Source organism: Triticum dicoccoides, chromosome 2B, assembly GCF_002162155.2.
Source record: "Triticum dicoccoides isolate Atlit2015 ecotype Zavitan chromosome 2B, WEW_v2.0, whole genome shotgun sequence".
Taxonomy (NCBI): Eukaryota; Viridiplantae; Streptophyta; class Magnoliopsida; order Poales; family Poaceae; genus Triticum; species Triticum dicoccoides.
In genome coordinates, this window is record NC_041383.1 from 42,245,854 (window position 1) to 42,256,126 (window position 10,273).

Consider the following 10,273-nt stretch of genomic DNA (forward strand, 5'->3'; position numbering starts at 1 on the left):
TTGCCCCGATTTCCTAGTTATTCATTATATGTTGATGTTACAGTTATTATCTTGCCTACAAGTGAAGCACAGGTAGAACAACTAAAAAATCTGCTCCTCCACTTCTCTAACTTTACTGGTCTGAGAGTCAACTATGAGAAATCTATCATGGTTCCAATTAATACCAGCCCTTCAAATCTGCAAGCCTTAGCAAGCAGGCTAGATTGTGTTACTGGAGGTTTTCCTTTTACTTATCTTGGTTTGCCCTTGAGCCTTACTAAACCAAAATTGGAAGACTTTGCTCCAGTCCTCAAAAGAATTGATAAGAGGCTCTCTGGTTGCTCAACACTTCTGTCTTATGGGGATAAGCTCACACTTATCAAGTCAGTTTTCACCAGCTTCCCTACTTTCTTCGTGAGCACTCTAGATTTACCACTGGGCATCGTGGAGCGGATCAACAAGTTCCTCAGGCATTGTTCTGGAGAAGTATGGCATGGAGGATAGAGGCACAGCCCTGATATCATGGAAAAAGGTTTGTACCCCCAAGAATCAGGGGGGTCTTGGAGTGCTCAACATTGCTATTCATAACAAATGTCTCCTCATGAAACACCTTCATAAATTTCTCAACCATGAGGATTTACCATGGGTAAAGTTAATCTGGGAATCCTATTACCCTGGAGGTGTGCTTACTAGTCGACCTGTGGGCTCTTTCTGGTGGAAAAATATTCTGAAACTGATGCCTCAATTCAAAATGGTAGCCAAAGGACAACTTGGACAGGGAGATACCATTATCTTTTGGCAGGATAACTGGGGGCATGGAGCACTTAAAGACAAATATCCTGAACTCTATTCATTCACCCACAATGAATTGGTGTCTGCACAAGAATTTTTTTCAGTCTAGTGATTTGGTGAGCAATTTCCATACACCTTTAACAGTTCAGGCTCATCAACAGCTTCAGGAACTTCATATGGTGGTACAGTAGTCTATGTCCACTTCTTCGCCTGATAAATGGATTTACCCTTGGGGCACATCTTTCTCTTCCATCAAGATGTACAGAGAAGAGAATTGATAGCAGGGGAATTGGCCTTTTCATCTTCAAGTAAATCTGGAAAAGTGCTGCTATGCTCAGATACAAAATTTCATTTTGGCTATTACTGCATGATAGAGTGAATTTAAGGAATTTGCTTCAAAGGAAATCCTTTTACCTACCTTCCTATGAATGTGTGCTTTGTCAAACACACACCATGAAAACTTCCATGCATCTTTTTTGGGACTGTGAATTTACAGTCAAATGCTGGAGCACTATTCTTGGACAGAGAAACATGGGCATTTCAGTTTTTGATGAGGTGATGCTTTCCACTCAAGCCCTCCCTAACCCCATTGCTATGGAAGTTATCATTACGGGCTGCTGGAACATTTGGATGCAGAGAAATGGAGTTATTTTCAGGGCTACTCCGTCTTCAGTCATCTCTTGGAGAGCTTCCTTTCGAGCGGACATGCTTCTAATTAAGCACAGGATCAAGGACAAAATTTTCAGATAGGCTTTCTAGCTGGATTGATCAGTTTTTAACTTAATTATCATGTTGCCTCAAGGTTTCACGAAAACTGAAGTTGGCTAGGTTGAGCTGGTTGTAATTTATGAGACTATTGTACATACTTTTATGCTTTTAGTATATTTACCGTAGAACGATTGTTCTACGGTTTTCGGTTCAAAAAAAGTGGAAGCACATGGTGGAAATTGTGCGGTCGCTTGGGAGACAGTGTACATGCTTCCAACCTTCCCATGCTTTATGCTTTGCCAACCTTTCACAGCGTAGAAGCACGTACTGCCATCTAGCTGGGCTTTGGTCCTGCTAATTAGCTAGTTTGTGTAGGGAAGAGTTAATTTGTGAGTGATAAAGAAAACTCTGTTTCTCCCGCGCAAAAAAACAAAATAACATAGATTGAGTTTTGAGTTGAATTTGTTTGGAGTTGTAGACATACTTGGCATATATATTTTCAAAAAAATAGAATTTTTCAGAATGCCTACGTAAACATGAGAGATCCACACACAACAGCGTCTCTGCAGATGCTCGCTCAATAACGATACCCCCGATCTCGCCCCCGTGTCGCTCTCCCAGGAGCGGCTCGGGCGGACCTGCACGCCGCCGCGGCCGGCCCTCCCCGCCACCTCGCCGCCGCCATAGGGCGCCGCGGGCAAAGCCCACACGGCGTCGGCGACGGCGGGGCTGTCTTCTCTCGTCCGCCTCGACGGATGTCGAGCGGCGGCGGCTCATGCTTGTACGTCGGCGATGCGGGCCTAGGAGCAGGGCGCGGTCCTGTGCCTTACCTCGCGTGCCAGGGTCGCCTTCAACGCTGCTGGAGGCTGGCAGCTGCGGCTGGGGGCGGCGGCTGCTTCTCGCGGCGACTGGATGCCGGGGCGGCGGCTCTGGAGCTTGGCGGTGTTCCTTCTCGGCACTCGGTAAGCGGTGGCGGGGCGTGGGGCGCGCGGCGCTGGCCTCAGCAGGTGGTGGCGCTCGCTGGGCTCGCGGCGGCGCTCCGGCATGTGCAGGCGACTGTGGCCCCTGTGTGCGGTGAGCGGCTCCCTATCCGACCCAGACGGCGCGGGGGTGGTGGCAGCCTGGCGTGGCCGGCGATCTGGATGCGGTTGGGCCGGCGGCTCGCTGGTCTGCTAGAGATCCAGGGGCATCATCGTCTCTAACTCGATCTGCTTCGGTTCGTGCTAGATCCGGTACACGGAAATAGTCGTCACCTCACGGTGCTGGTTACATGGATCTGGTGGCGACGGCTCGACCCTTGGTCTAGACTTCGACAGAGAAGGCGACGGTCCGTGCACAAGAAGCGGATGGAGTTCTTCGAACAGATCTGGGTGAAAAGCTGCTCTTGGCTAGATGCCAAAGCCGGTGATGGCGGCGCTCTACGGTGTCGTCTCCTTCTTGAAGGCATCGCCGTGGAGAAGTTCTAGACTACGATCTGCTACCTCCGGGGGAAACCCTAGATCGATAGATCAAAAGACGGCGGCGCGTTTGTGTCGTTTCCCCCTTTGGGGCGTCTTTCTTGGAGGTGTACGCGGGCTCGAGGGACCAGTGGACGACGTGATTGGTGGAGCGGTGCTTCATCATGCACATTGATGGTGACAGATCTCGATGGCTTGGCGCTCTGGAGATTAGGCGTCTGATGTGCGATGATGGATTCACGCAGGAAGGTGATGATGTCTGGCGTCATGGTGGCGTCGATGGTAGCTAGAGTGGGCAAGGTAGATGCAGCAGTACAACACTGAAGATGGATTGGTGGCAGGTGACTGTGGCGGCCTCATACCCGGCAGGCGTCCTGGTTGAGGAGTGCGCCGGACTGGTGGGTGCCCCATACCCGGCAGGCGTCCTGGTTCAGACCTCAGGTCTTAAATGTTAGGTTTGACTGCGAAGTTTGTTTGGTATTAGGCCCAGACTATCAGCATCCCTTCATCAACTGGATAGGAGTAGAGACAGATGTTGCCTGGACGGTGGCTTTAGTCTTACTGTTGTATTACTTTGTAACCTTTTGTGTGAATAATTAATAAAGTGGCTGCATGCATCATCCAGATATAAAGGCCGGGGTCCTCCTTCATTTCTAAAAATAAAAATAAAAACACGAGCAGCATGGAACTTTCAAGCATGATTGCACTCTACCTGGTCGTCCGGAAGGCATCGGAGCTTACCGAAGGGTGCGTTGGGAAGCAAAGAGTGGCAGTGTCGTCACACACCTATAGTCTGACGGCATGGGCAGCTACGGATGTCCATCTTGTGCGGGAGCACATTGGTGGGTTGACCAGCGGCAACGGAACAACCAAGAAGGATTGAAGTTGTTGATGGTGGATCAAATGGGCGTGATTATTTGTCCAGGAACCAAAAGTAAACTCAGTGACGAGTTGAGAGAGACAATTCTAAAAATAAAAAGGACATGTTGAGAGACAAAAGCACTCATTTTTCTTTCTATATATATATGCACCTCTCTTGTCAACAATTTGCTTCTTATTTTGATTAAACACCGTAATATTTCCGAGTTCCTGACTACTACTACTTCGTAAAGAAAATATTTGCATCAATCAACATTCGGCCATCCAGCCACCCACGACCTGATCCACGCGGCCCACGTAGCCACACGCGTATAATCGATGTGACCTGCCAGCTGACTTTCCCAAGAGGTCTTAGATAAAATCTCTCCAATCAGTACCATCACTTGTAGTGGCATGGATACCACGAGAGAAATGTAAACGGAACACGTAACTTGGTAAGGCCTTATACAATGTGAGGTACTTAGAGAGATGCTTAGAGAAATAAATCGGGGTTTTCTGAAGCACCGGTGCCTATTTCTACAGAAGAGACGCTTAGTTAAGCATCTATCCTATACAAATAAGCACCGGTGCTTAAGAAAAGTTTAGTTTATTTCCCTAAGCACCTCCCCTAAGCACCCTTCTATACAAGGCCTAAGGGCATCTTTAACGCCCGCAAATTTCCTCCCTGATGCATCCACGGGCAGAGAGGGACCATTCCACGAATATGGATGTGAGAGGCCGCCATTCAACCATAGCCACATACATTTTGACAACAGTTCAAACTAACCGGATGAAATTCGTGCAAACATGACCGGATTTCATATAAACATGCCGTATTTCATACAAAGCAGACGAAAATGTTTACATTTTGAAAATATTGTAACTAAAAAGGTAAAACTATGCGCATGTACAGTTGCATGGAGCTCCACTCTCACGACACAGATACACTACACAAGTCTATGACCAACCATGGCTGATTCTTTTGTCTTCCTCATGTCCAGCAACCCGGTCACCGGACTACCGGGAGCCCTAGAGGTATATACTTCAGCGCAAAGGGCGGCTCGCTTGCCCAGCGCTTATCAACGTGGAACCACCGGCTAATGCTTCAGCCAAAGGGGAAGGGGGCGCCTCCGCTTCCATGGAGCCCATGCGGGGTCAATCATGCTTTGCGCTGAAGAAGAACCGGATAAAACAACGACAGTGTACACGCCTCAGCGGTGGCCTTCATGGGACCCAAGCGGCGGTACCCTCCCGTGTTCTAGTTCTCCTCGATGGTGGTGGCTGGCGCGGACGTGCTGGCCGTCAACTCGTCAACATCCGCGCAGCCGACTTCTTTCTCTGCCTGCATGGCGAGGCTATGCGTGCGTCGACGACGGATGGTGTGCTTGCAGTACGACGAGGCGTCATCGACGGCAGCGACGATGCCCGTGTCGCCGTGCTCACCACACCATGCCGGTCTGGAGAAACTCACCACTCCTCCACGAGCTACCTTGGAGCGGCGAGTTGCTGAACCACGCGCCGGCTTGGAGCGGCAACTTACTCCATCGGACTAGGCGAGGGAGGTGGCGCAGCAAACTACGTTGCTCGTATCCGCCGGGCTCGTTGGGCCCCAGATGGCTTTTATGCCGGAGAACTACTCTTCCTACTCGTCGGATGACAACGAAAGAGTGGAGAAAATGGTGGAAGGAGGGGATGGGGAGCGGTGGAGTGGTGCGATTCTTACCCGGCGTCTGGCCTCATTTAAATAGAGGATGAATGGCCGGAGCTTTCCCGGTGTTGCGTTTAATGTCGGCCCGCCCCTGGACGGACGTTTGGCTGGAGTAAATTTCTCGGCATCCATCTGAGTTTAATGGAGTTATTTGAATGCGGCGTGGAGGCATGTGCAGCCGGGCGTGTAGCATGCGGCGCCCTTGGCTGGCGCGTCGCTTCAATGGCGGAGGCAATGAGAGGTCGCGTCGACCCTAAGCCACCTTCAATGCATATGGAGCGCCGCGCTATACAATGGCATGAATGCGGGCAACTGGCACTACAGGAATCAGGCACTTGGCCGTCCGTCATGGCTGACGGCAAAGGCATTCTTGGCGGACGGCAAAGTCCTTTGTTGTCTGTCAGCAGACGGCAACAGGTCCGGCTGAATAAGCTACGTCAAAGGGCTGGTAGACGTGGCAGCTTATGGCCGTTAGGGGGTTAACAACAAAGAAAGAATAAAACATGGGCTATATAGACTCTTTGCCGTCCGCCACCCCACGACAAAGGACTTGGACGGCAGACGTGGCAGCTTATGGCTGTTAGGGGGTTAACGGCGTGCTTTGTCGTCAGCTGGCAGACGGCAAAGACCATTTCATCTTTACCGTTAGCTAGCGGACGGCAAAGTGAACCAAATAGGCCAGCCCCTCAGGTTGAACAGGTAGCTGCCACGTGGCAGCGTTGCCGTCTACTGGCTGAAGGCAAGCTTCTTTGCCGTCTGCCAGCTGACGGCAAAGAGTCTGTATAGCCCCTGTTTTTTCTTAAATTCATTCAATTTGAACACACAAGTTTGAACACACAAATTTCACAGCAGACATATCGAACACACATTCATCATATATACATACATAACCAACACAAAGTTCCATCCATACATATTACAATAGTTTCACATTTTTATTGAGCTAACCTAGGCAACTAAGCATATTAGAGCTAATTTAGAGCTAACTTAGGTCATTTTGGAGAAGAAGAAGAAGAAGAAGAAGAAGACTAAGAAGAAGAAGAATAAAACAAGAAGAAGAAGAAGAAGAAGAAGGTTTTTACCCTTTTCCTTCTCATTCTTCTTCTTTTCTTCTTTCTTTTTCTTCCTTTTCTTCTTCTATTCTTTCTTTTTCTCCTCTTCTTTGTTTTTCTTCTTCTTATTCCTTATTTGTGTCATTTTAGAGCTTACATAGGTAATTATGCCATTTTTAGCTAACTAAGCTTATTATGTCAATTTGGATGAAAATAAGGTAATTAAAGGTCGCTAACATAAGTAATAATGCCATTTTTGAGCTAACATAGGTAAAATGGATCATTTTGGAGCTAATCTAGCTAAAATGGATCATATTGGAGCTAACCTAGGTTAAATGTGTCATTTTGGAGCTAACTTAACTAATTATGCCATTTTTTAGTTAACTAAGCATAAATATGCCATTTTTTACACAAGTAAGCCAAGTGTATGTCATTATTGAGCAAACCTAGGTAACCAAGCATATTAGAGATAACTTAGCATATTAGAGCTAACTTAGGTCATTTCGGAGAAAACAAAGCTAAGTGTAGATCATTATGGAGATCTAGCATACGTGACATAGTTCACTCATTCTTCTTCTACTTCTCCATCTTCATCCTGATGCGCCAAGAGCGGAGAGGCAGTGAAGGAAGTGGGATGTAGTCTTCTACCATAATTGGCATGGTCATGTCGCTCGGCTGTGGGATCGCTGGCGCCGCCACCATCGTGAGGTCATTGCCAGGCACCACTACCATCGCAAGGCCATCTTTAGACAGCACCATCGCTAGGTCATCCTCAGCCACCACCATCTCTTGCCCATCATGAGCCACCACCATCTCTTGCCCATCGTTAGCCACCACCATAGCTAGGTCATCCTCAGCCACCACCATGTCTTGCCCATCATCAGCCAGCACCTCCTCATCCCCACTCCACTCCTCTTCTTCCCCACTCCATTCTGGATCATCCTCACAGCTGCTTTTGCTGTAGCCAGAGTCGGTGCTACTTTGACTGTAGCCAGAGTCACTGCTGTTGCTTCCATTGCCTGACCAAATGCAACAATGACAGTTAACAATCGATGTGAGACAAAGCCAAATGTAGAGGAAGAAGAGGCGGAACGTACTGGCATCGTCATCGTCCTGGTAGCGCATGCGGCACATAGTCATGTTGAACACCTTCACGGTGAGCATGGTGTCGCCGTCGTACCTGAAGAGAAGGAAGTACCCGTGCCGTAGGTCGTAGGCATGGTAGAACTGCTCCCAGCCACGATAAAGGTACATGTGGCCGTACCTGATCACCAGCTACATGTCCCAATGCCTACGAAGCCCGCTGCCGGCCTATCGCAGCTTCACATTCTTTGGCCGATGGTCGTCCAACATCTTCATGAAAGTGTCAGGCAGCCTCTACAGTGTGGGATAAGGAGTGATGTAGAAAAGAGCAGAGTTATCATATAAAGAGATGGGTGAAGGGGATATCTCTCCTTTTACATACCCGCCTCCTGGATGAATTCTCAAGTATGATACTGATCAGAACTCGAAAGCATCGAACTCGTACTCCGGTGCGGCAGAGCGCAGCCTGCCGTGGCGGCCTCCCCACATCTCTGATAAGCAGTAGAAGAGACCAATTAGTACCCTTACAACATTATCATACAACATTACAACAGCACAAGTTTTGAGCAGAAGATAATCAACTACACTTAAATAATGAGAGCCATGTTTTTAGACATGAAAGTATACTGAGAAAAAAAAGCAATGCACTTGTGCTCAACAACATCAACAGAGCATAGTAATCTATAAAACAAAGCATATTTTAGGTGGCTCTAGGTTGACATACTCGAGCTGAGCACAAGATTTATTAGTAGCACTAGTCGTCAACCCGTGCCATCGCACGTGATAGACACCAAAATGTGACTTTAGTTAAATTTCATATAACAACTATTTTAACTTCTTTCGGTCAGCAACCTAGGCAACTAGAAGTATAAAAACCTTCAACTAAAGAAAAGAAAGAAACTAGGGAGTGTTGGTTGAGAGATCCCGGTACAAAATGAGTTACCAAAATGAAACTAGGAGTGTTAGTTGAGAGATCATAACAGATTGTGAACCCTAGGCAGAGACAGTGACCAATTGGGGTGGCGCGCGGCGGAGGAGGGGGTCGCCGGGGCACACTTACTTGATGGCAATGATCGTGGAACTTCTACCCAATGGCTGTGATCCTCTCCGGTAAGTTCTGGAGCCTTTCGACTCACTGTGCAGAAATATGGAATGCATCAAAACTTATGTAAATGAAATTTAAATGGGCAGCGTTGTTCGTGAAATCAAACAGAGATACAACAAGACAACTCATCCAATATCTACTATCAACAACCATATCACATTTCCGCTAAGACAATACGAGGTCAGATATAAAGTAGACAGAACTCAGAGCAAGACGTAATACATGAAATCCTCAGGAACATGAAAGTACATATGAAATAGTTGGTCAAAATACATAAGAGATAAAATAATTACAAAGAAACCTTGGAATAAGCTAATCAAATGGTTAATAGAAGACATGGTGCTAAATTTAGTAGAACTCCCAGCACAAATATATGAACAGATGTACCAGCACAAATATATCAACAGATCTACCATCACAAATATATTAACAGGATCTACCAGCGCAATATTTAACCTCATGGGGACATCAAACGAACAGTATTAGTAGCACAGTTGAGGATCTACACATATCATACATATAGTTATTTCCAACATCCAAAAACATAGCTATTGGTTTATAACTAAACCAAAACAGAATAGCTACAATTATCATGAACCTCAACTTGGTGGTCAAGCTCACGAAGAACCACAAGCAAATCAGGTCGGGGTGGCGCGGGCTGGAGGAGGGGGTCGCTGGGGCGGCAGGGGCGGCGCGGCGATAGGGTTGGCGCGGGGCAGAGAGGGAGCCGCCGGGGTGGAGAGGGGGTCTCTGGGGCGATGTGGGTGGCGCGGGGCGGCGGCGGCACAATGGTGGGGCGGCTGTTGGCAGGGGTGGCGCGGGGCGATGGCGGCTCGGGCTTGGGGAAGAGAAAGGGGACAGCGAGAGAGTGGTCGGGCGCGGGCGTGTTTGATTTTTAGTTAGGGCATGGTTCTTTGCCGTCTGCTAGCAGACGGCAAAGAGCCTACCTAACGGACGCCAGTTTAAGCACTTTCTTTGTCGTCTGCTAGCGGATGGCAAAGAAAGTGGTCGTTAGGTGGTTCTCACTAGTGGGCCACCCTGCCTCTTTGTCGTCTGCTAGCTGACCGCAAAGCTTCTATGCCGTCCACTAGCTGACGGCAAAGATATGGCTGACGGAAAACACGCTCTTTGCCGTCAGCTCTTTCTTTACCGTCAGCTTTCTGTATACTGATGGCAAAGACCTTCTTTGCCATCAGCGAGCTGATGGCAAAGACCTGGCTGACGGGAAAGATCCTGATTCTAGTAGTGTGGCAATGGGCAGGAAGCACGCACGGGAGGTGGGAGGGTTTGTTGTGGGCTAGGGCGGTCAGAAGCAGGTGCTATAGTGGTCCGGACTCCCGCAACCCCCCCCCCCCCACCACCACACACACACACACGTTTGTCTCTGGTTTGCGGGAGAAAACGTGTCCGGACCGCCCCACGGACGGATACATGACCATGTTGGATGGCTTTCGCGGTTCGGATAGACCAATCCGGTCGAATGCGGGAGGTTTATGGGTCGTCGTTGCAGATGCACTAAGGTAAATTTTCT